General features: G+C 38.3%; 1 long non-coding RNA gene across 1 annotated transcript; it reads left to right on the top strand.

The window, feature by feature from the left end:
• Positions 1–1,469: 1,469 nt before the first annotated feature.
• On the top strand, positions 1,470–12,788 carry LOC127555647 (uncharacterized). Its single transcript, XR_007952251.1, has 2 exons — positions 1,470–3,140; positions 9,952–12,788. It is a non-coding gene; the product is annotated as an uncharacterized LOC127555647 (long non-coding RNA).
• Positions 12,789–26,857: the final 14,069 nt, after the last annotated feature.

The raw sequence follows: 26,857 nt of genomic DNA, 5'->3' as shown, positions 1-26,857 counted from the left end.
GATGAGACCATGCATAACCTTGTTTTTCTCCCTATTGAATAATTCCTTCCCCCTTCCCCCACAGCAATCTAAATTTGACTCTTAAAATTCTAGTTATAGTTTACTGATAAAATTAAATAGTCTGTATTCTCAATCTCTAACCACAGCTGTGCATTCAAATCTCTGGGTGTGGTTAAAAACAAACAACAGGGTGAACAAAGCACTTGCATTTCTAGGTTCCTCTCTATTAAAATATCAGGGTGATACAAAAATGGACAAAATTTTTTAGAGATATGGTTTACACATGAAAACAGTTTAGCTCATCTGATTCGTTTCAAATCACGTTAAAATATATAACAATGAGGCTCAGAACAAAGAAAGTGATTAGGCTGGTTTAACAGTTCAGCAAGCCATACTGAAACCCTGAAGACCTCAAGTTAAACAAAATTCAGTTTCTTGGACAAAATATTTGTTCTTCAGAGAAGTTATCTTTGTATAGAAATTATTTTTGGTGCAGCACTGATGAGGTTTCCCCCCCTACAGCAGCGTGGAAAATGACCTATATCTGGTTGTGTTTTGGAAGAAATGGGAAATTGACTGGTGAGAGCTAAGAACAGAGGGCAGACAAGCGTGGCAAACAGGCACAGATTACGCATAAAACGCCCTTGTGTTCTGTTCCAGAGAAGAGCTAGCTAGTGACACTCGGCTTGGGGATTTCATCCTGCACTGGATCAGATGAGGAACATAATAAGGTCTAATTACGGTGGAGCTGTTAGTGCCTGTTTAGGAGGCCTGGCAGCACTCTGATCGAACACCCCTCATTCTGAGAAATTGGTGATCTGGTCGCCAGAACGCGGCTGTCCTGAATATCTGGCACACGAGGTTCCAGCGTGTTTTAAACCATCACGAAATAGAGAAAACGTGGCTCGATGTTGCAACGCGCCTCTCTTCCGCCCGGCCTTCCGTGCCCTTCCCTACGCCTGATGACTGGCGCCCGTAAGCTAACCGAGACCAACTCTTTCAGAAAAGTTCTCGGAAGACTTCAGACCACGTGGGCCCGGGAGCCGCAGAACGCAGCGGCCGGGGCGCCCCGGACGCCCCGGACAGCCCGTGTCCGCGTGGGGGCCCGGCTCTGGGCGCCTCCCAGAACGGGGGCAACGCGGCCGCCGTCCCCTAGTCCCAAAATATACTTCCTGTAGTTTCAGGCTCAGGAAGGTCACTGGACCCGGGGGGCGGGGAGGGGTTGAACCGCGGCCTTAGAGCGTGACACCCCTCCCCCGGCCTGGGAGCATGTTGGCCCCGCGGGGCTTCTCTGACGCAACTTTGGGAGTTTTCTTACAGGAAATCGGTAACTTTGGGGGTGACTCGCAAACGTTACAAACGCACTGCACAGAAGGGCTCCGGACGGCGCCCAGCCCTCCGCTCCCGAGGCGCGAGTCGCGCAGCGTCGCCGCGGAGGCGCACGCGGACCCTCGCACGGCGCTGGCGGGGCGCGCGAGGCTCCCAGGGCGGGGCGCGCCGGGCCCGCCGGCAGGGGGCAGCAGTAGGAGTCTGTTGTTCCCGCTCCCTGCGAGCGTGGAGCTAGGCGGGGGCGGGAAGGGGAAGGGGGGGTGAGGGTCTGCCGCTCGGGGGCTGGGGAGGCAGAGCTGCACCGCCCTTCCCGGCCCCGCTCCCCTGACTTCGGGAGGCGGGAGTTTCCAGGAAGCTCTCTGAGCTCACTCCCCCGAGCGCACGCACGCGGCGTGCTGCGCGTCAAGTAGTCCCTCAAGCCCGCACTGGGAGAGGAGGCAGACGCGCTCCCAAGTAGACATGGGAGTCTGTGCTCGGAAAGTGGACGGACCTGGGGAAACTGGGCTCTGGGGATTCTCCCTGCCTCCTCGTTCTCTCAAAGGAAGTGAAGCGTGGGGGAAGCGGAACGAGTCCCGGCGGAGGAGGCGGAAGGGTCCAAATGCGTTCGGAGTGTACAGAGTTTAAAGTGGGCGGGAAATCCCGGAGCGGATTCTTAAACCTCCAGACACAGCTAGGGAACTCCCTCCTCCCACACTCATTTCCCCAATTCCCTTAGGTGGGATGCGCGTAGGGGTGAAGAAAAGCCACGGGGGACCGGCTTTACCTTCAAGTCCTCCCCACCCCCGCCCCAACAATCCTCCGCGGAAGAAGCCGGTGGTGAGCTGCCCGAGCACCTCCTCCGTCTGGAGGGGGCGGGGTGGGCTGTCCTGGCTCCTCCCATTTTCCCCTCCCAGAGTCGGCCCAGCCCGCCCGCGCTCCGCTCCTCCGGGCGTTGCTCGCGATCGAGCTCTCGCGGGTTTCCCGCCCCTTCCTGAGCGCGCGCCCCTCCCCCACTCCCTTCCCCCTGCTCCAACGTTCTTTCAACCGTCACCTCCGAGCCTGCCCCACCCCCAGCACGACTGCCCAGTCCCGCCCAGCCCAGTCCTCCCCTCCCCCGGGCGGGGGCAGATCCCGCTCGGCTGGTCTCAAGCCTCGCCTCGCCTGCCTGTTCTCTAACCCCTTCACCCCGGCTCTGCTCCGCCCCACCCCGCCTCGCCTTGCCTTCCTCCTCCCGCCCGGGCCGATCCTCTTCGGGCAGGCCTCCCTACCCGTCCCGCTTCCCCACCTGCCCTCGGCCCCGTCCCTCTCCGCTCTCCCTAAGCCTTGGGCTCGAAACCTCCCTCCGCCGTCGTTCAGAGGGGAAGCTCCTCTCACCTACCCATTTTCCAGATGAGGAAACTGAGGCTTCACGGTGGCTTCCGGGCAGATATCGGATCCTAGAGATAACCTGCTTTAGCTAAAGATAGGCTCTTTAGAGCCATAATTGTGTATCTCTCCACCACCCTTAGGTCTTCAATGGAAAGGGGACTAGATTTGCAGTGGGGTCCGGCCTTGGGATGGTCCATCTCCTAGGTTCCTTTGGTGCCAAAGGCTGGGTTTGGACCGAGTGTACCTTTCACTATGCCTCTTGCATCTGTGGCCCCACCTGTGTGACCTTGGGGAGCCTCCTTTTCTCCTCTCCCCATGAGATCCGAAGGGAGGACCCTCGAAACCCGCCCCTCCAACCTCAGAGAAAGGCCACGGGAGGGTTCAGCCCAAGTCAACTCCGAAAGGAAATTGCTATGTCAGAAGATAGGCCAAGTCTTAATCTTAGCTGGCATGATGTGTTGAAGGTGATGCATTTTGTTTGTTCAATATGAGGTCGTTTGTTTTTCCATGTGTGTAATGTTTTCTGTTGCACAGACTTCCTTTTTCTTTTTTCCTTTGGACTCTTTGATACAAATTCTCTATGAAGCTCCTCAAAATGGTCTTTCTTAGGTTTTTTAAAATAATTTTTGAGGATTTGGTTTTATTTTTAAAAATAAGAAGTCTTCCCCCCACTTTTTTTTTAAAGTACAAGAGATCTTTTGTTAATCTGGATGGTATTGTTTTCCTGAATTAATTTTCCTCTCCAAAGCTATGGCTCAGTCTGGAAGCAGAGTTCTTTGGTGTGCTTCAGCATTGATTAAAGTCATGTACAAGTTAATGAGAGGCTTGCAAGGGATGTGAAGCGAGAGAATCTTGAAGCAGGCCGGCTGTTCCCTTTTTTATATACCACAAACTTGTAAACTGTAACTGAAAGGTAGATACAGTTTTGCATGTGTGATGCAGCACATTTGTATAATTGTATCAATGTTGAGTACCCTTTAATTCTAGGTGATTTATTCCAAGTATTGGAAATCTAACACCTGGGATTCTCTTGTAAAGCTTTTTAATGTAGTTCTTTACTGAAAGTGTCCCTTTTTTTGTTTTGGATGGTCTGATTTCTCTTAAATGTAATGAACAGCCACAAAGAAACAGTACAATTTTTGTTAAAATAGGCATAAGGACTAAACTGATAATTTCACTAATAAAACTCAGGGTAAGGAAATCATTATCAGTGCATGATGACAGTCTCTCCAATTTTAATTCTTACTGAGTAATGACTTACCAAGGGTCATACAGTCAGTATATGTCAGATGCAGGATTTAAATTCAGATATTCTTAGCTTCCATTAGTTATTCTACTATGTCTTTTCTCTTACTGTCTTTCATATCTATAATGTAGTCTTTTGTTAAATGAACCAAAGGTTTTACACTTTCATATTTTAAATTTTAAAAATTCTTCATCTGTTATATAAACTGAGCAGTATTTATATACTTACTGGATGCAGAGAGCTGTGCTTTTACCTGGGAAGTACAAAGTTCAGTGAGAAAAGGGACATGGGATATGGAGAAGGGGAAAGAATGAGAGCATGGAGAAACAGTTTTGAAAGCTAGAACTATAAAATGTGAAGAAAATTATAATAATATTGAAAAAGTGTTTCTAATTTAATAGGGATGTCCTTCATGCTTAGAGCACCTGGAATTTTATCTCTCCACTTGAAGAACCTGGCCTTGTCCTCTGGGAGTTTTGACTATTAAGATACAAATAGTTTTACCAAGCATTTATTAAAGACCTACTGTTCACAAAAGCCAGCATTAGGAGCTGAGGAAAAATAATTCTTTATAGGTTCTTCATGATTTCATTTGGCATTTTTTTTTTTTTTAGCAGAGATACTGGAGTGGTTTGCCATTTTCCTTCTCCAGCTCATTTTATAGATGGGGCAACTGAGGCAAACAGGGTTTATATGATTTGCCCACAGTCACACAGCTAATAAGTCTCTTGAGACCAGATTTGAACTCAGAAAGATGTCTTCTAACTCTTAAACCTGACACTCTTTATCTACTGAGCCATCTAGCTGCCCTACAGCTAACCTCCATAGATGAGCTCTATGACTCCCTTCCCTTAAGGAACAACATTATATAATGTTTTAGAGGAAAAAAATAATGTCCTGTGAGGCCCTCCTATAGTTATTATGGTTACTGATGAGGTAGGATGTGAGGAGAGAATCAGAGAAGGCTTCATGAAAGAAGCATTTCAGTGGGACATAGATAGGAATTCAGGCATAGGAGAGCTGTGTAAAGAATAAAGAATAGCTCTGAAAGGCATAGAGATAGAAAACATAAGATGTGTTCAGGGAATGTTTGCTTGGAGTAAGCAAAGGGAAATAATAGAAGGAATAACCAGAAAGGTAGAGTGGCTACTATTTGTGGAGAACAGCATAGAGAATCCAAAGTTGGACAAGATTTAGCAGGTATGGTCAAAACTTTATCATTAACAGGAACATTATTTCATCATTTTCAAGTAATTTAAATGTTGAATTTTAATATTTCAAAAAGTTAATCTTGGCTCACATCTTGGTATCAGGAAATTTTTAGGGGAAAATGAGAAGGGGAACCATAATTAGGACAATTAACCTAAGTGGAAAGATTTAGGATCTAAAGATAATTAGGGATATGGAGAAGGGGAAAGAATGAGAATATGGAGAAACAGTTTTGAACTATGGAATGTGAAGGAAATAATAAATAATGAAAATGTGTACCTGTATAATAGGGATCTGGGTCATCCTTGGAGCATCTGGAATGACATCTGTCCATCTGAAAAATATGGGGAATCTACTATTGGGGAAATTCTCATGAATATAAGGGAGCAATATGAGTGTAAGCCTTGGAGAGATTATGGGAAAGTTGCCGACATTCCCGTAACTACTTTTGTTTGACTAACCTCATAATTGGGAATCGGTTTTTTAATTGGCTGTATTACCAGAATATCAACATCTTCAGAACTGTCAGCATCAGACACATTCTCTTCGTCTATTCACTTCTGGGGGATTTGGGGAACTCCTTCATTAAAGCTATTCAGCGAAGGAAATAGAATCTGTGGCCTTGAGAACCCAGACTGGGTGTTGCAATCAGCTGAGCATCAATGTGTCCTGAGAAGCAAAGAGGACCTTGGAGTTCCCTGCTCAGCTGAAGCAGAAATGATGCAATGCATCCCACTACCTTTGGATTTGAATTTGATGTGACCAATTCTATGCAGGAACTGAGCAAAACTGAGCCGATTCCATGAAGTCAGGAAAATCTGAATTAAAATTCAGCTTAGGCACTTACTAGCTATGTGACCCTGGGCAAGTAAGTTAACCTAGGTCTCAGTTTTTTTAATTATAAAATTAGGATAATTGTAAGGATCAAATGAGATGTTTGTAAAGTACAACATTGTAAGCCTTATATAAATGTTTATTCCTTCTCTTCTCCCTATACTCTTTAACTCTTTCCCCAATGAAGAGAAGAATATGGCTCTTTAAAGTATTAAAATGTACTTTGTTCTTGCTTTGTCTTTGAAATTAATATGCCTTTGTAAAAGCTGTCTGATATTAAGTGGCTGAATGGAACTAAGATGTTAACCATTGGCACCCTAACAATGGGAAAACAAAACCAGTGTGGGTTTGAGCATAGAGCAAAAGAGAAAAATACTCCAATTTTTAGGGTACCACAGGTGAAAATGTAGCCTGACCCTGAGGGAATGTGGCCAGAGCATACTCAATGCACTAGAATTTAATCAGATGCCAGAAATAGGAGAGGGCTTTGGTAGAATACATGTGTGTTTACAAACAGCTATCTCAGAGTTGCTGAGTGCCTAGAACAATCCATCCACCAGCCATTGTTAAAAGGAGCCACCCCTACAGAGAACAAGCCAGCTATTTCCACCAACTGCCACTCAAGGCAGCCAAGCTAGCCTAACTGAAACAAAGCCCTCTTAAGGGAGAAACAAGAAATGGCCCTCATGGAAACAACTCAGGATGCTGAAGCCCAGGTTCCCTGGGAATACTACTGGCTCTCTTTCTTGGCCCTCAAAGGCTTTATTCACAGTAGTAACTTTTTTAGAAAACAGACTATCCTAACACCAACTAAACTGCCATTAATGGAAAGGTAAACCTAAGAGCCCTGGAAATATTTCCTAGCCTACTGGCCTTGCTTCTGGCCTTGAATTTGAAGGCCACTTCCATAGTGAGCAAGCCCTGCTGAGGATGGATCAGCCTTTCCAAATCAATTATTACCCAAATAATAAAAGAGGCAACAAAGCTAGAGCAGCAAAACACAGGAAGCTGCATATGCCAGGAATATCAAACCATCTCCTCTCAGATCCTAGTAGAGACATGCTGATCCCTGAAGCCATCAAGTAATAAAACCCAGCAATCCTGCAACAACTTCTACAAATATCAGCAGTGGAACCTGGATCAGCCACTAAAAGAAATAGAAAAAATTCTTGCCACCAAAACTTTTGGCATTGTCAAAGGGTTCAATGTCAGAAATAGGATTTTAGCACTGGAAATATTTTAAAAAGGAGCTAGAATTTGAGCTACCAGGCTTCTCCATCTGACTTGCAGCTAAAATTCCATTGTGTTGATTTTTCCTATTAAAATGTAAGCTCCTTGAAAGCAGCTCTATTCTATTTGTATCCCTAGCCTTTAGCCTTAACTGCATATGGCACTTGATTTTTTTCATTTATCCATGTAGCTGTCAAATTCATTTTTCTTAAATCATAGTTCTGACCATGGCTTTCCAAGCAGTTACTAAACACTTTTTAAAGTGCTTACTATGTGCCAGGCTCTGTGCTAAGCAAGAGACATGCACAAAGAGTCCAAGGAGCTCACAGTCTAATGGGGAAAACAAAAAAAGAAAAAGCATATGCAGGAAAAATAAAAGAGGGAAGACGAATTAGGTGGGGGGGTGGGGGGGGAGGAGGGGAAGCTTTTTGTAGAAGATGAGATTTTAATTGGAATTTAAAAGAAGCCAGGAAAGTCAGTAGGTGGTGATAAGGACGGGTACATTCCAAGCATGTGGAACAGCCAGGGAAAAGGCCTGGAGCTAAGATATGGATTGTCTTGTTTGTGGAATAGCAAGGATGCCAGTGTCACTGGATCAAAGGAATAAGGTGTAAGACTGGAAAGGTAGGAGGAGGCTAGGTTGTGAAAGGCTTTGAATGCCAAACAGAGCATTTAGTATTTAATCTAGGGAGCAATAGCTACTGGAATTTGTTGTGAGTGGGGGGTGGAGGGGAGAGGGTGTATGTGACATAGTTGGACCTACACTTTAGGAAATCACTATAGTACTTAGATGGATAAATTGAAGTGGAAAGAGATTTGAGGCAAACAGATCCAGCAGCAGACAAGGGCCCTACATCAGAATAGTGGCAGTATCAGAAAAGAGAAGGCAGCTCATTTGAGAGATGCTACAAAGCTGAAATTGATAGGCCTTGGCAACAGATTAGATACAGAACATGGGAGATGGTGAATTGAAGTTGACATCTGGGTTTTGAGCAGGGGCAGGGGGACTGAGAGGGTGGTGATGCTCTTGAAATTAATAGGAAAGTTGAGGTCGGGAGAAGATTTAGGGGGCAAGATGAGTTTAGTTTTTGGACATGTTGAGTTTCAGATGTCTATTAGACATCCAGTTCAAGATGTGTGAAAATCAGTTGGAGATGTGAGACTGCAGGTCAGCAGAGAGGTTAGAGCCAGACAGATTTGAGAATCATTGACCTAAAGATGGTAATCCATGGGAGCTGACTATATTACCAAGTGAAGTAAAACAGAGGAAGACTCAGAACATTATCTGTGGGACACTTACCATTAGAGGTAGGACTTGATAACGAAGATCCAGAAAAAGAAGCTTTATAGGAAGAGAAGAAATGGTGTCTAAAACATCTAGAGAGAAGAGAATGTCAAGGAGAAATATCAGTATCAAAGGCTACAGAAAATTGGAGGATGAGGCTTGAGTCATTGGATTTCATTAAATCATTGGTAACTTTGAAGATAGTTTAGGTGAAATGATGAGATTAGAATCTGAATTGTAACAGGTTAATAAAGTGAGGAGAGAAAATGGGGTATCTATTTTAAAGGGCCTTTTAACTTTAGCAGCAAAAGGCAGAAGAGATATTTGACTATAGCAGAGATGGATCAAATGAGGGTTTTTTGAGGAGAGAGAGACATGGAATGTAAGCAGTAGGGAGAAACTGAAAAAGTGATGAGTGAAGATGACAGAGGGGACAATCTATTGATAAAGACAGGATGGAATGGTATTATGTAAGTAGAGGGCCTTGAAGTAAGGCTACCTCTTGTGTGAGACAGGGATAAAGGAGATATGCAGATGGCATATGAATGATATGATCAAGAATTCCTAACTACTGGTGCTCTCTCCATAACTTGTATTTATTCTAAATATGTTCTGTAAAAACATTTCTTTCCATAGATAAATTCCTTGAGATTTTTTTTTTTGTCTTTGTACACCCCTCCCCCCCCCCCCCAGCCCCAATGCCTAAAAGCACAGTGCTTGGCACAAAGTAGGTGCTTGATCAATGTTTGTTCATTGAATACAATATAAATTGACTTTGAATTTAAATAGTTCCCCAAATCTAAGTTTGATAACCAATTGCAAAAGACAGTGAGAAAAGACTTTAATCTGGTCTTCCATATTTCAAATATACTGGCAAAGTATATCTGGCAAGAGAGAGCTCTCTCATTTATACTAGAACTTGCAGCACCTGGCTCTTAAATATATCCACATAACTCTTTTGTAAATTCAATCTTGAACTTATTTCAGGGCAGCTAAAATCAGCACAGTCTCATTTTCAAACATTTTGAAGAAAGGGAACCTTTCTATATTTTTTATGCCTGGAATCTCAAACACTGTTAAGACAGGTTCTGGACTGAATCTCAAAACTCCAAGGTGAATACCTCTCCATGACAGTTTTCTTTCAAGAAATCTCTAAAGAAGTCCAGATTTTCTAAGCAATCCAACTCTTAGTTCCCAGAAGATTTAGAGCCCTAAATCAAATAATACCAGATCAACTCATTGGTGTTTGAATCTGTTGGCCTTTTACTTGACATAATCTCCTTACAGCTCTCTGTTCCTTACAGTTAGTTCCTCCAGAGTTACACCAGCTGAAAACTTTCAGTTCCTTTATGACTAAGCTGGGCGGGATAAAAGTTTTTTAGATATGTGGTAAGGCATATCCCTCTCATTGTAGATCTTATAGCCTTTTTCTGAACTCAATTGTTTTTTGTTTTTTGTTTTTGTTTTTTAGTGATATTGGATCCAAATGAAACATGAAGGGCAATGGCAAATCCGGAGTCAGACTTCTTTTCAACTCACATTGCCTAGCCATACAACCAAAAATCTAGACAGTCTACTAGTGCTGTGCTAGGAAATGAAATTGCTTTCATTTGAATTGTCTTAGAAAGATTGTGAAGATCATTTGGCAAGATAAAAGTATTTGATACTGAAGTCCTTTAAGCCTAACTGCCAATCAGACTCTACTGCAGAGTGCAACTTCAATGGACTGGTCTTGTTGTTTGAATGTCAAATGTATATTTGTCTAAAAGTATATTTTGTAGAGAGCTCTTGCAGAGGAAGCACTCAAAGGTGGTGAGAAGAAGAGATATAAGGACATCCTCAAGGTCTTCTAAACTTTGGAATCTTATCATGTAACATGAGAGACACTAGCATAGTACTGCTGTGTGTGTAGTACCTGAATTTAAGAAGGCACTGTATAAGAGAAGCAAAATTACAGCAACTCAAAAGAAATACGAGATGCATAAATTTAGAGACCTCTCCACTTCAGATATTTATATGGACTATTGGTACCCAATGACAGTAAAAAAAAAGCCAAGTTCAAATTGGTCTGATCAGCCACAGTAGGGCATACTATATCTGCAACTAGTGATATCATTTTGGCTCTCTTTAGGAACAAAACACAGCAATCGATCAACTCTATACATACTGGGAACTTGAAGATCTTGGTTTGAATCTTGGCTTTTCTACACAACTTATTCACTTTGGACAAATCATTTAACCTTCCTAGAATTTCATTTCTTTATCTTCAAATGACTTTATTAAAGGAGATTTGCTTGAGGATCTTTTAATTTGAAATCCTTTGATCCACATCTAAGGGTGGGATTCCTTCATTATCCCATCTATTTAAAAGCAATTACCTATCTTAATATATTAGTTCTTGACTGAATCAACCTATTCAAACAGGGCCTTGTATACCTTTTAGATCACTCAAATCAATTGTAAGATACAGATAGTTATCTGTTCTGTAGAATATTATGGACAGTTCTGCACACCTCTCTTCTATGTAAAGTGACTTTTAGGTAATGAGAATTTGCCCACAGATGTGGAGAAGGGAGGGAGAGAGAGGCAGGAAGGGAGTGGGACCTATGGAAGGAGAGGACTGGCACATCTTTTAAGGACATGCTATATGGGGACCTGGGAACATAGAAGCAAGAGTAGGAAGAGGAACATCTAGGCTGGGGTCCACCATATGGGGACCTTGCTGGTACTGAGAGGAGGAACACTGGGATTGAGGGGGACAGACACATAGGGACTGGAAATGGACACCAGAGAAACTGGGCAATATGGGGGCCGGGGATAGCCACAGAGAAACCAGAGCAGATGTATGGAAAACAGACCTGTAGCATGGACACATGAGTGGGTGAGCAGAGTGGGACAAAGGTCTCTTCACTCTTGGGCACAAGACATCTCAAGCCAAATCCTCTATCCAGCAGTTATGTCCCAATACAACCATTCTACAGCTTTCCCTTGAAAGATTTTTAAAGAGTTTTTGGGGGGAGAGCTGCTGTGCACCAAGTGAGAAGCAGGAACAGAGACAGCATAATACTGTACAGTAAACATAGATGGTTTTTGGAATATAGATTTCTTTTGGAATTTATCAATTTATTCCAATTTGCATAATGTGAATTGGATGCAGAAAACATAACTTTCCGTACTTGACCATTTCTAAAGAATTTGTATGAAAGGAAAAAGGTACCTCAAAACCATATATTCTAAGGATCTAAAAATTGAAATACGAAGTCATGCAAAGTTGAGTGAAGAACCAATAGCCCCAAGGCAAGCTACAAAAAGCGAAAAAGAAGGTAAGACTGGGAAGTGACAGGGCTCATTGGCTTCTTGGAGCCTAAGATCCATGCTAATACTTTTAGTATAGTCATTTACTCAAGGACTTTGCTGGATCTTTTCCCAGGTTTTGTCCATTTACGATGGACATCCTTCAGAGCTTTATCATGGTCTTCTCTTTTCCCTTTAAACTATCTTGTTTGATAATCTCTGCTACTTCCATTGATTTATCATTTCCTTGTTTTACAAATCAGTATTTCTCCCCTATACATATTTGTTGCCAAGTCCTTCACATTCTATCTTTGCTCTAACACTGCTAACGACCTTGGTACAGGCTCTCTCATCACCTCACATCTGGAAGGCAAAATAGCCTTCAGGTTTGGTTTCTCTGCCTCAGTTCTCCCTCCAGTTCAGTCTCCCTCCAATTTGTCAAATAGATCTTCCTAAAGTTCAGGTCTGGCAATGTCACCCCCTAGTTAATAAATTCCAGGGACTCTGTCACCTCCAGTATTGAATATAAAACCATCTTTCTGATGTTTGAAGTCCTGCCTGCTTCCTACCCTTCCAGTATTCTAAGAGCTTTTACAAACATCCTCTAACCATTCCCCCAAACATACTGTGTGATCCATTGACACTGGCCATCTTGCTATTTACAAAATATTCCTTCTCCCTTCTACAGGCATTTTCATGCTGGGAATTCTTTCTCTCTACGTCTTTGCCTGCTTGCTTCCCTTAAGTGCTAGCTAAAACCTACCTTCTAAAAAAAAACCTTTTTCAGTTCCCCTTAATAAGAATACCTTTCCATTGATGATTTTCTCCACTTTATCTTATTTGTACAGAGTATTTGTATCTTATTTAATCTTATTTGTACAGAGTTATTTGCACATTGTCTTCCCAATTTGATTTTGAGCTACTTGAGAGCAGGAATTTGTTTTGTTTTGTTTTTGCCATTCTTTGTATTGTAGTAGATGCTTAATAAATGCTTGTTGACTTGGCTGAGGGAAATCTCAAGAAATAGTCTCTCTACTTTTTTATCCAACTTCCCCTCCTGGTGCCTATTTATTCATAAACATTATAAAGTAAATCTCCTATTTCATTACCCAAATGTTTCTAGTAATCTGAATTTTGCCTTAACCACAAAGAATCCAGGACTTTACTAAAGATAGCTATGAGTATAAATTTAGACAGAGTCAAATTTCTGTCTAAATATTAGGAATTTCCCTAACCAAGGGCTCAGAGTAAATGTGATTTCCTAATGGTGAAGAAGACAAAAAGGAAATTACAAATATCTTAAGGGTCATTCTGTTGTCCCTAGAAAACAGCTATTTGGTTCATTGCAGCACTCATACTCTTTGATCCTATTATGTTATATTATATGGCTATTATATTATATATTCTCCACTACGACAGCAATATGCCTTTTCTTAATTTTGATTTTTTTATTTTAGTTTTTAAAATATGAACTTAAATAACAAAGAAAACAGTTGTGTATACATACACATATAGAACAGGAGAGAATTATACAGGAAACTATTATGTAGAGCTTGCTTTTATTTTTATGTAGGTATTAAATTTGACATGCAACTTTCAAAGCTATCCTACTTATTATTCTTTTATGTCCTCTTCTTTAAAGGGAGGAAAATCCTTTCCCTATCTTATCCTTGCTACTTTTTCCTAAATTAAAAGAAAATGAAAGCCCTTCTCACAAATAAAACTAATTCCCACATTGTCCATATCCAAAAATATATGTGTCTCTTCACATCTTAAGTCAGGAGATGGGTAGCTTGCTTCCTGGATTCCTCTAGAATCATGAGTAGTGATTACATTGATGACAATTCTCAAGTCTTTCAAGGTTATTTTTTCTTTATGTTGCTGCTATTGTATAAAATTTTCTTCAGGTTCTGTTTTCTTCACTTTGTTTCACTTCATATAAAATTTTTCTCAAGTTTCTCTGAAATCATTCATTTCTTAAGATACAATAATATTTTATAACATCTACATATATTCACATTTGTTTGACTATTCCCCAAATGATAGACCTTTGAGTTTCTAGTTCTTTGCCACTCTAAAAAGTGTTGCTGTAAATATTTATACACACATGTCCTTTTCCTCTTTTTCTTTGATCTCTTTGAGTAATAGACCTAGTAGTGCTTTGGCTGGATCAAAGGGCATATGTACAATTTGGTGACTCTTTGGGCTAGTTTCCAATTGTTTTCCAAAATGACTGATGTAATTCATAGCTTGAAACAGTGAATTAAATGTATCTGTTCTTTAGTAACCCTACTAACATGTCATTTTCTCTTTTTTGTCATCATTGCCGATCTGAATATGGGTTAGAACTTCAGATTTGCTTTAATTTTTGTTTCTATTCATTTAAATCACTAATTATTAGTGATCAGAAGATTTTATCATATGATTTTGATAGTTTGGATTACTCCCTTTGAAAACTGCCTGTTTTCATATCCTTTGACCATTTATCAATTGAGAAATGGTTCTTATTCTTTATTTTTAAAAAAAAAAAAGGTTTACAAATCACTTTATGTTATCTTATTGGATCCTTACAATAACCCTATGCTTTTTTTCTCAAAAAATTTTTTATTTATTTTTAATTATTTAAAAAAAAAAACCTTTTGAGTTTAGAGTTCTCTACCCATTGAGAAGGCAAGAAGTGTGATATCAATTATATATGTGAAATCATGCAATATAATTGCCCTTATTTGCATAAATTTTAATCAATTACTTGTATATCTTGGAAACGAGACCTTTATCTGAGAAAATTTCTGCAAATCTTTTCCCTAGTTAACTGTCTTCTGATTTAAAAAAAATTAGTTTGCATTAGTTTTTGCTAAATCTTTTTAAATTTTATGTTATCAAAATTGTTTGTTTTGTCAGCTGTGATTCTTCCCTTCCTTTATTTGGCCATGAACTCTTTCCCTATCAATAGATTAGAAAGGTAATTTCCCACTACACACCTCTCAGATTGGCTAAGATCACAGGAAAAGATAATGATAAATGTTGGAGAGAATGTGGGAAAATTGGGACACTAATGTAGTGTTGGTGGAGTTATGAACTGATCCAGCCATTCTGGAGAGCAATTTAGAGCTAGGCCCAAAGAGTTATCAAACTGTGCCTACCCTTTGATCCAGCAGTGTCTCTACTAGGTCTGTATCCCAAAGAGATCATAAAAATGGGAAAAGAGGACCCATTTATGGGTGTTTGTAGTAGCCCTTTTTGTAGTGGCAAGGAACTGGAAATTCACTGAATTCCCATCAGTTGGGGAATGGCTGAATAAGATGGTATATGAATGTAATGGAATATTATAGTTCTATAAGAAACAATCAGCAGGATGACTTCTGAAAGGCTTGGATGCTAAGTAAATAGAACCAAGAGAACACTGTACACAGCAACCAACAAGATTATTTCATAATCAATTGTGATGGACTTGAATCTTTTCAACATTGAGGTGATTCAGGCCAATTCCAATAGACCTATCTATGATGGAGAAAACTATCTGCATCCAGAAAGAGGGCTATGGGAATTGAATGTAGATCGCAACATAGTATTTTCATTTTTTTTTCACTTCTTTTCCTTTTTTGATCTGATTTTTCTTGTGCAACATGATAAATGTGAATGTTTAGAAGAATTGTAGATGTTTAATGTTTATTGGATTAATTGCTATCCAAGGGAGGTGAAGTGGAGAGAAAAAATTTGGAACACAAGATTTTACAAGGATGAAACTTGAAAACTATCTTTGCATGTATTTTGAAAATAACAAGCTATTGGGTTTTTTTTTAAGAATAATTTCTTTCTTGCTCTTATACTTTGTTTATGATGATCTTTTTATATCTCAGTGAAATGCCCATTTGGAGCTTATCTTGGTTTATGATGTGAAATGTTTTATACCTAATTTCTGCAAACTATTTTCCAGTTTTCCCAGAAGTTTTTGTAAGTGAATCTTCCTTAATAGCTTGACTTGACTTTGTACCTCATCTGCAACAATGCTATGAATACAATTTTTCCCCCCTCCCCTGGACAGCAAGTAATCCAATATAGGTTAAACATGTGCAATTCTTCTATACATATTTCCACATTTATCAAGCTGCGGAAGAAAAATCAGTTCAAAAAAGAAAAAAAATGAGGAAAAAAGTGAAAATACTATGTTCTGATCCACATTCAGTTCCCATAGTCCTTTTTCTGGATGCAGATGGTTTTCTCTATCACAGGTCTATTGGAAATGACCTGAATCACCTCATTGTTGAAAAGGGTCAAGTCCACCACAGTTGATCATCATATAATCTTGTTGTTGCTCGGTTCTCTTGGTTCTGCTCATTTCACTTAACATCAGTTCATGTAAGTCTCTCCAGGCCTTTCTGAAATTATCCTGCTAATTATTTCTTATAGAACAACAATATTCTATAACATATGTATGTCATAATTTATTCAGCCCTTCCCCAAGTGATGGCTATCCACTCAATTTGCAATTCTTTGCCACTACAAAAAGGACTGCATTTTTACACATATAGGTCCTTTTCCCTTTTTAATAATCTCTTTGGGATACAGACCCAATAGAGATACTGCTTAATCAAAGGGTATGCACACTTTGATAGCCCAAATCATTTTCCAGAATAATTGAATCAGTTCATAACTCGACCAACAATGTATTAGTGTCCCAATTTTCCCACATCCCCTCCAAGTTAGCATTATCTTTTCCTGTTATCTTAACCAATCTGAATGGTACCTCAGAATTGTTTTAATTTGCATTTCTCTAATCAATAGTGATTTAGAGCATTTTGTGAATATAATTCTTTTTTATGGAAATGCAATTTTTTCTTGTTAAATTAATATAATAATTTTCATTAACTACTTATAATATATTCCAAACAGAAGTATTCTGTGCCTTAATAAATAAATGTTCTTTTAATGAGCATGTTAATTTCTTATACATAATTAGGGACTTGTAATATAATGTAAATAATTTTTTAAATTTACTTTTGCAAGTATTATTTGTATTTAATATTTTTCCCCAGTTACATTCAAAACAATTTTTTATATTTGTTTTTAAGATTTTTTGAGTCCTAGGTTCTCTCCTTTATTCCCACCCACAATTAAAAAACCACGTGTGAAATTATGTGAAACATTTCCATAAAAGTCAAGTTATGAAAGAAAATATAGATCTCCCACTCTAATGAAAATAAAAATCCTCAAGAAAAATTAAGTTAAAAAAGAAAGCAAAAGAGAGAAAGAAATAGAGAATGCTTCGATCTGAATTCAGACACAATCAGTTCCTTTTCCAAGTATGGATAGGATTTTTCATCATAAGTCCTTCAGAGTAAATGTGGAAGATTGTATTACCGAGTAAATTTACAGTCATTTACAGCTGGTCATCCCAGAACATTGCTATTACTTTGTATACACTATATTTCACTTTGTTCATGGAGGACTTTCCAGACTTTTTTTTTTCCTGAAAGCATCCTGCTCATTATTTCCCAGAGAATAATAACAACAAATATAATTCTTAATACATATTTATTGAATACTTATGTAAGTCATTTCTCCCCCTTCCCCTTTAGACCATCCTCATAAAAGGAAGTTATCTTTTAAAAATAATTTCTAAAATAACAAATCTGAAATGAATGTATTTACAAGGTTTTTCAAGGATTAATGTTGAAGAATTATCCATGCATTATTTTGAAAATAAAATGTTTTAATTTAAAAAATGAATGTGTTTAGTAATTATATAAACAAGTCAGGCAGTTGCGTTTCTGAGTTCCAGCCAAAAGAGTTGGGTTCTTTGTATAGAGGAGGAATACTGGACTTGGAGTTAGGAAATCTAGGTTTGATTCTATATGCTCAAGGGTACGTCACAACCTCTTATAGATTCAGTTTCTTAATCTAAATGGAAATACAACTTGTTTTTCGTACTTCATAAGAATATTGTAAGGAGAACATTTTGCTGAAATTTGAAAGAAGCTAGTGTAACAAGAAAGCAGAGATGAAGAAAGAGCATCTCAGGCATTGTGAACAACTAGTGAAAACATTTGGAATTGGAGATGGAGTGCCTTGTGCAAGGAACAGCAAGCCAGTGAATGTTCTTGGAACACGGAGTACATGTTGGGGAGATCTAAGAAGACTGAAAAGGTAGGAGAGGGTCAAGTTATTATGGGCATTTGATCTTAGAAGTAATAAGGAGCCACTGAAATTTATTGAATAGTGAGGCAACATAGGAGCATGTGACAGTGGGCATCACATATTATTGATACTAATCATCATTATCTTTCCTCCTGAATACATTCTCCTCTCTGGGCTTTTGTTTGTTGTTTGAACAGTGTTTCCTCTTGCTTTTCCTTCTATGTCTTTGGCTACTTTATTATTATTTCATCATCTTTGTCTTACACTTTAACTAAGATACTGTCTTAGACCAAACTCTTTACTTCTCTTTCTATAATTTCTCTTTTGATGATATAATCAGCTCTCAGGAATAGAGTTATCTGTATATATCTATAGATTCACAGCTCAATCTATCTAGCTATAGTGTATAGTATAGCTTTTGAACTCCAGCCCCACATTACCAACTTCCTAAAGGACATATCCAAGTGGATGTAATTTCTGACTCTAGATCCTGTACTTTTTCTGTTATACTCCTCTATTTTCCATTGTACCATCTATAAGACTCCTTGAAATGTTTTCAAATGGGCATTTCAGTACTATTAAGAAAACCAACAATATACATTTCTCCATATCAGCAGACTGGTCTCCACAGAACTGATCTTCCCCTACCCTTCCACCTCCAAACCCACTACTTTTCCTAATTCTCCTTTTCCTATTGAAGGCACCATCATCCTTTCAGTCACCAGTCATAATCTTGAATCATCTTCACTGTCTTCATTTTTTTCACAACTCTTCATTCTTCTTCATCTCTCCTCTCTAATTAGTCACCAAATCTTGTTAATTGTACTTACTTCCACAACATTGCTCATATTAATTACCTTCTCTCCACTCACTATATCAATCTAGTTTGGGCTCTTATCATTTCTCACTTAGATTACTGATATCATCTCCTAAATGGTTTTTTTACTTCTAATCTAAAGACTCTTCTTTCTATATAAACCATCTTCCACAAAGTTATTAAAGTGTTTATCCCAAGCATGGGATTGCTAGAATCACTCCTAGGTGCAAATACAAATTTGCATTCACATTTGGCATTCACAGTTTGGTTCCATCCTACATTTCTAAGTTCATGAAACATTTCTCTCTTTCACATTGTCTAGCAAATAGGAGGCACCTAATGGTAGTTGATCTATCCACATAATCTCTTGCCAGTCAGTCTGGCCAAGTTGCTGTTGCTCATCCATGACAATTCATCTCCTATGCACAAACTATTCTTGATTCCTGGATTATCTTCCCTTCTCACTTTTGTCTGATTAAATCTCTGATTTTCTTCAAAGTTTAGCTCAATTGTTCCTTCTTGGAAGGGCCTTTTCCTTTTTGTCTCATTTTGTCTCAGCTACTCTAATAACTCTCTGAAATTACCTTGTACTTATTTTGTACATATATGTGTTTGTTATCCTCTGCAGTAGAATTCATGTTCCTTAAGGTTAGGGTCTTTGGTTTTTCTCTTTGTTTTTAAAATGGCTAGAAATTTTAATGCAACCTAATTATGCTTAATGACTGATTGTCTCAAACCTTTGAAGGCTAAGGAAAAAAGTGGAAGAAGAAACAGAAAAGAATGGCAATTCTGTAACTGTAGATTTTTATTATAAAGGGGTTCACCTAACTATAGTAAAATAAAATGAGCATCGATTTCTCTTATCTGATCCTTTATTAAAGTCGTAAAACCAAATCTAAACCTATTTTCTCCATGTAAATATTATTTTTCATATGATCTAGCTTGCTGACAATTGCTATCGAGTGGGTTTTCCTTTCATCGTGACAGTGACTCACATTTTCTGGAATTGGACATCCATCATGTATCCTATTCAGTACTTGGTTTCCCATTCCTACCTAGCTGCTCCTTTGCTCTCTTGTCTCTTTATTTTTTTTAAAGACTTTGCTAAGACTAAGGAAGGAAGACTATAGATAACTGTTAAACACTAGTTCTTTCTACATTTTCATTTTGACATATACTTGTCTTTTGCCACCCACAAGTTTTTACCTAACTTTGGTTCTCTGGGATGGTGCTAGAGTAGAGTAGCTAGGATAATTTGATTTTTTTTAAGACAATGAAAGCTATCCTTAAATTTGCATATGTAATATTCTTACAGTGTAATTACAGAAGGCAGTGAAAATAATTTAAGAATAAATATGGCTTGTTAACCTGCATTAATATCTTTTTTCTAGTGCTTTATGGTGATCTGGAAGTAATCCTGAGTTTTTCTAATGAAGGGGTTTGGAAACTTTTTGGTGTCCGTTGGACCCCTTTGGCATGCTGGTGAAGGCAATGGATACTTTCTTAAAATAAAGTAAGATATATAGGATTTCTAAAGAAATTATATTGAAATGAGATTTATTAATCTATATTTTTAAAGTCCAGGAACCCAAGGTTAAGAACTCTTATTTTAAAATTATGCCAACAGAGTGCAGATTATGGCAGGTACTTGCTAAAAAAAAAAAAAAAAAAAAAAAAACAGTTTGTGACAGACTGTGTGGCCTTCATCAAGGATCAACAGAATCAAGTTCAAGGTTTATCACCAGTCATTAAGTAGTGAATTTTTCAGTCAAGAAAACTCATGAAGATGGTTGATAATGGCATGAACAGTTTGTTTTCTGTGTTCATGGAAAGACTATCCATACTATTTAAATTATGGATATTTTGAAGAATTGAGTAAGTATGAGTGGTTAATGTCAGAAGTGTATCTTTATGATGTCAGATCTCATAATCTAGTCTGTCTAGAATATGGAGTATCTTATATGTGTGTGTGTGTGTATACACATACATATATAGTGTGGGTATATATATATTATATATTATCTTACTAATGAGGAAGAGAAAAAAATCTTATATTACTAACTACTGTTTTCTGTAACACGAAGGGTGTTTATTTGAAATGATTTCTAGGAATCTTATAGATGTTACCTACTGGCAGAGAGAGAAATGTAGAGCAGAGAGTGTAGGACCTGGGGTCAGGGTGCCATTTAAATTCAACTTCAATCTCTCACATCTATAGCCATAGCCAAGTCTTTTTCCCTCTCCAAGTTTCATATATAACACAATGCCATTTCTGGGTTCAGGAGAATTAGGGTACTTGTCTTTTCCCAACAAAAGTTCCCTTAGCTCTGCGAGTGCACTCGCGCACAAAGGCACACACACACACGGAACAGGTTCAATTCTAGGGAACTTGACCTTTAAAGACAAGAGTCAGACACTTTTTCTGCCAACTTTTTGGTTCTTTATGTCCCTACTCTGGAGCCCTGATCAAGTATCACTTAAAATTAAGATTTGGCTGATGTCTAGGGCCTATCCAAAAGGGAGAGGATAGAAAAGTACTTATTGTACCATGTAGATTTATTACAGGAAAACTATTTCATCTAGACAAAATAAAAGCAAACCACCAAAGATTTGGGAATGTACTAACAAAAACTTAAACATGAAGTAACTTATAACTACTCCATTCTCTGGAAGGCTGATACTTAAAACATAAAAATATGAAGCACTTAGAGGACCTTTCACATAAGTCTTTTACTTTCATCTTGATTCTGTAATGCTTGAAGAACTCCCTCAAATTCTGTCTCCTTTGGTCAAGCAAGTGGTCATCTCCTCTAAATGCTGTATGTAGTAGCTATATGTAGTAGCTACAGAAGATACCTCTCAGAATACAACTATCACCAACTGAGAAGGAACTTGCAAAGTAGCCATTACTGAAAAGTGTGTCTCTCATGATCACTATTTCATCACCTATGCTCAGAGAAAGAAACACTAAATATGAAGTGCATCCAAGAGCCCAAAGCCTAGATTTATATTCACCTAGGCAGGCCATATATTTGAAGTCACTCTAACTGCTAGAGTAAGGAGAAGTTTCCCTCCACCAAAAAAAGTCCAAGTGAGAAAGAGAAAAAGAGAGGAGAACCAGAGACAGAGAGACATCATAATCATATTGTACAGACAGGAAAAAAGAGAGAGCCAAGGGTAGAGTCATTATTTTAAAAGTCTACTGAGTGGGCTGTTCTTCCTGGCTATGTGTTTGTATATGTATGGGAGGCAGTTAACCAGTTTTTTTGCATCATCCCAAAGTGTCATGTCCTTCAGTGCTGAGCCAAAGCACACACAAACACCTTGGAAATGGCCCAGGGTACCATAAATGGGGATGAGTAAGGTGTAGAGATGCTTACCTCTTTGTTCCCATAACAGTAAAACAGGAATAATAATATGCTATCTACATCACAGAGTAGTCTTGATAAAAATACTTTCAAAACTTTAAAGAGCTATTTACATAAACATGAGGATCTCTTCCTTTGTAGATGGGGGTGCTCCCCTCTGTTGAGAGTTCTCAACTTTCCTTTGCTTTAACAGTCTTTTAATTGACATGGCTATAAAAGTTCATCATTTGGTGGCCAAGTTTTTAGTGGTTATGAACTTCTTTAAACTTTGCTGAGTTGTCCTTTATGTACAGATGGTTTCCCTACTGTCCCTGTAATCGGAATCTTTCCATCTTGGTAGGGTCTGCCAGAACTACCTCCTTCTTTGCCCTCCCCACATTGTGGAATAGCCTTCAAGAAACCACAGCCACCTTCACATCACAGTCAAGCATTAGAAGAAGGCATTAGTGGAGGAGGTTCTGAGTACTACAGAGTAAAATACTGAGAAACTTTGGAATCAAGAGAAGTGGAAAATTGTGAAATAGTGAACAGAGAATTAGGGTTATTCCTCTGTCCAACTCCAAGATATAAAACACTGCAGGGGGGTTAAAAAAAAAAAAAAAGACATTGTACTTAACTTTTAAATTTTATTTTGTGTCTTTGCTTTCTTGGAATTCTACTTAAATTTTAAATTAAATTTTATTGATCATTTTTGACATTGTTAGTTTTTATAAAATCAAATTTCTCCATCCTACTCATCTCCCCTTTCCCTGAAAGCTGTCCCATAAAAGAGTTTTTAAAAAGAAAAGAAAAATTCAGCAAAACTAATCAATATATTGAAAAAAAATCTGAAAATATTTTTGTCATTTCACACCATGGACCTTCTACTTTTGTAAGAGTGAGGAATAGTTAGTTATCTTCTGTTTCTTCTTTGTGAGCATAATTTTACAATATTGATTTTCAGTTGTTTTATAGTGGTTTGTTGTTCAATCATTTTCAGAAATGTCCTACTCTTTTGGTTTTTTGCTTTTTGTTTTTGGCAACAATAATGGAATGGTTTGCCATTTTCTTCTCCAGCTCATCTTATAGCTGAAGAAATCAAAGTAAACAGGATTAAGTGTCTTGTCCAGGATCACATAGGTGGTTAAGTGTCTGAAGCCAGATTTGAACTCAGGTTTTTCTGACTCTAGTCCCCATGCTCTATCCACTGCATCACTTAGCTCATAATGATTATTCTTTCCATTTCCATTGGTTTAGTCACTGTGCATATTGTCTTCTTGGCTAAGAACTTTGCATCATTCATGTAAGGCTTTTTATGCTTTCCTGTATTCATAATATTCATTACTTTTTACAGCATAATATTCCATGATTTACATACAATAATTTATTTACCCTTTCCCCAATGAATGAGCATCTATTTTGTTTCCAGTTCTTTGCCTAACACACACAAGCAAAAATGCTGCTATAAATAGTCCCTTTTTTTGAAAAATTAATCCAGAAACTCAGGCAGTGAGCGTAATATCCAATGTCTTAGGAACACCTAAAAACTTTGACAGTGATTAAGAAGAGCTCATGTAAATATCATTTTGACCATTTTTTAAAAAAATCTTTCAGTGGCCTGGGATCATAGGATCATTTTTTCCTTCCTGGCTACAGTTTGATGGTGTTCTAACAAACATGAAATATGCCAATTATCGCCTATAAATATGGGTCAACACTGATAAAAGAAAAGGACCTTCTAAAGATAAAGATGAATATTTATCTTTTTAAAAATGCTTTCCAGGGACCCACACATGCAAAAATGTTTGTGGCAGATCTTTTTGTAATGGCAAGAAACTGGCAACTGAGTGGATGCCCATCAATTGGAGAATAGCTGAATAAGTTATGGTATATGAATGTTATGGAATGTTATTGTTCTATAAGAAATGATTAGCAGGATGACTTCAGGGAGGCCTGGAGAGACTTACAGGAACTGATGCTGAATGAAATGAGCAGAACCAGGAAGTCATTGTGCACAGTAACAACAATATTATGTGATGATCAGTTGTGATGGATGTGATTCTTCCAACAATGAGATGATTGAGACCAGTTTCAATGATTTTGTGATGAAGAGATCCATCTACACCCAGAGAGAGGGTTGTGGGAACTGAGTGTGGATCATAACATAACATTCTCACTATTTTTGTTATTGTTTGTTTGCATTTTGTTTTCTTATTCATTTTCTTTCCTTTTTGATCTGATCTTTCTTGTGCAGCAAGATAATTATACAAATACATTTATATATACTGGATTTAACATATATTTTAACATGTATAACATATATTGGATCACTTGCCATCTGGGGGAACAAGTGGGGGGAAGGAGGGAGAAAATTTGGAACACAAGACTATGCAAAGATCAATGTTGAAAATTATCCATGTATATATTTTGAAAATAAAAAGGCTTTAACAAAAATAAATGCTTTCCATGTTTTGTCTTCTTAAAGTCTTATATTTCTGGAAATAGTTTATAGTTTGTTAGTTTATTAAATCTCATTCTCTCTATGGCTACCTATGGATAAACTGAATCTTTATTCAAAGCAATTTAAGGGAAAGTTGAGCCATTTTGCTTCTAGAATAGAAGATGAATATGGATATGAACATCTCCTGTTTCTCTTTTTCTTTGGGTTTTCATTCTATCGTTGGACTCTAATTATTCCTATTATTCATAGATCTGTTTTGAAAAAAGAAAAAGTGAAGGAGGAGAAGAATGACCTCTTCATCTGAAATAAATGGAGTCACCATCATTCATTTTCAATGAATTTCAGAAATTTATTCATTCTGGTTTAGAAATAAAGTAACAACTCTTAATTTTTAATTTCATCATCTTCTGAAATCTTTTAAAAACTCTGCTGAGGCTTCAACAATTTAGGAATCTTCTGTTGAACAACCAGACATTAAAAGTCCTAGTATTTCTTTTAAGATAGGAAATACATTTTAGTGGAAAGAAAGTCTGGGTACTGCCATTCAATTCCTCTATCACTTATTAGATATATGACCTTCAGCAAGTCCTTTGCGTTCTTTGAATCACATTTTCTTCATCTAAAAGGATTTCTAAGACCCTTCTTAGCTCTAAACTTCTGTTATTGATAGCATATGCTATCTGATGCTTTATTATGACATAGAGGTGGCAATCCTTGGCTATATCAGTGAAGAATAAACTCTGATAGGTCCTGCCAATTTATTAAGTTATTAAATACAAACTAAAAACAGACTGATATGTCTGTCATTTGAGATCTATCTGGAGAGACATATTACCAGCTAATGAAGAATTTATCTATTTATTTATTTGTGACCCCTGAAGTCCTTTAAAAGCTTTCAACTAAAGAGTACAGATATTGTAATGTATCCATTTAAGGGAGCACATAACAATAAATCCATTAATTTTTTTAATTAAAGAAGTAAGACCTATAATATATGTTATATTTATGTAATGTGTAGTCTAATATTGGAACTTTTTATTTCAAACAATAATAATAACTTGATTCAGTTTTGATACCTTCTCTCTCAAATCTTGATGACTCTCATTATTGCTTAAGGTTTCTCTTAGAAACATCAGAATTAAGTTTGTGTCTTTCTAAGGGCCCTCTGCTCCAACATCAATTATAGGATAGATTTTTATTTAACTGAACAGAAATACAAAGGGAAAGTTGAGCCATTTTGAATTTATTAGCAATCAGCTATTTTCCCTATCTTATACACAGGGATCTATCCTCAGGGATCAATAATAGTTTGCATGGCCTTCCCCAGGAACCTCTGCTAATCCTTCATATTTATAATACTGCCTTGGGTGAATTTCCCCAAAAAGGAAAAAAGAGATGTCATTGAAAAGGAATCAAATACCCTCCTTTGGTGAGTGCCACTTTCCCTTAGAACCTATTAGAGTCTACATAACTTAAGAGTATCAGAAGAGGAACAAGTTCAGGCGACTCTTCCATATTGTGGCTCCTTGTCTGGCTAGTCCTTCTTCCTCTCTGTACCTTCTCTGACAGTGATTTCTCTCTCTTTCTTTTTTCAGAGGAGAAACTCCCTGGAGTTCCTTGGATTCTCTTTAAAAGTACCTCTCTTCTTTCAACTCCTTCTCGGTCTCCATCTGGTGCCAGTTCCTCTATATCATGGTTCCCTAAAGATTCACAGGCCTCTCTTTAGGGAGTCGAGTTTGCATCTTTATGTCGCCCCCTTTCCACATTTCTCTGTTCGATTCAACCTCTTCTCTCTTTCTCTTCACTACTCTCTTTCTCTGCTGCTGCTACTCTCTCTGGAGCCTCACAACATTCAGCTCTCATTCTCTTTTATTCTCTCCTTTCCCAATTCCTGCTTTCACACAGCTCCGTGTCACCCTATCTGTCATTGCACTGAGAATTGGAGACTCTGCATTTCTGCTGTGTTGCCCCTGTTTATTGTTTTAGCCGTCTCTGTGGTTGCCATCTGCCTCTTTGCTGTTGCTGACATCTCATTTGCAAAGTGTTACAGCTCTTTGGACCAAGCCAACACGACTCTGAGCTCATCATGGTCATATTCCTAGCTTTTTTTTTTTTTTAAAGGCCCACAATCCTCTGGAGGTAACACCCCAAAGTGTACCTCACACAGCTTTGAAAGACCTCCATAGTCACTGAACAATTCTCTGTCTTATTCTTAGCTGAGTTAGGGTCATCAAATTCCATTCACTTCTTCCCTGTCAAAGGGTACAGGCAATATGTTACACACACACACACACACACACACACACACACACACTCTCAA

Source organism: Antechinus flavipes, chromosome 3 (genome assembly GCF_016432865.1).
Source record: "Antechinus flavipes isolate AdamAnt ecotype Samford, QLD, Australia chromosome 3, AdamAnt_v2, whole genome shotgun sequence".
In the NCBI taxonomy this organism is placed as follows: Eukaryota; Metazoa; Chordata; class Mammalia; order Dasyuromorphia; family Dasyuridae; genus Antechinus; species Antechinus flavipes.
Note: the sequence above shows the minus strand (reverse complement) of the source record. Positions and strands in the feature narration are given on the sequence as shown.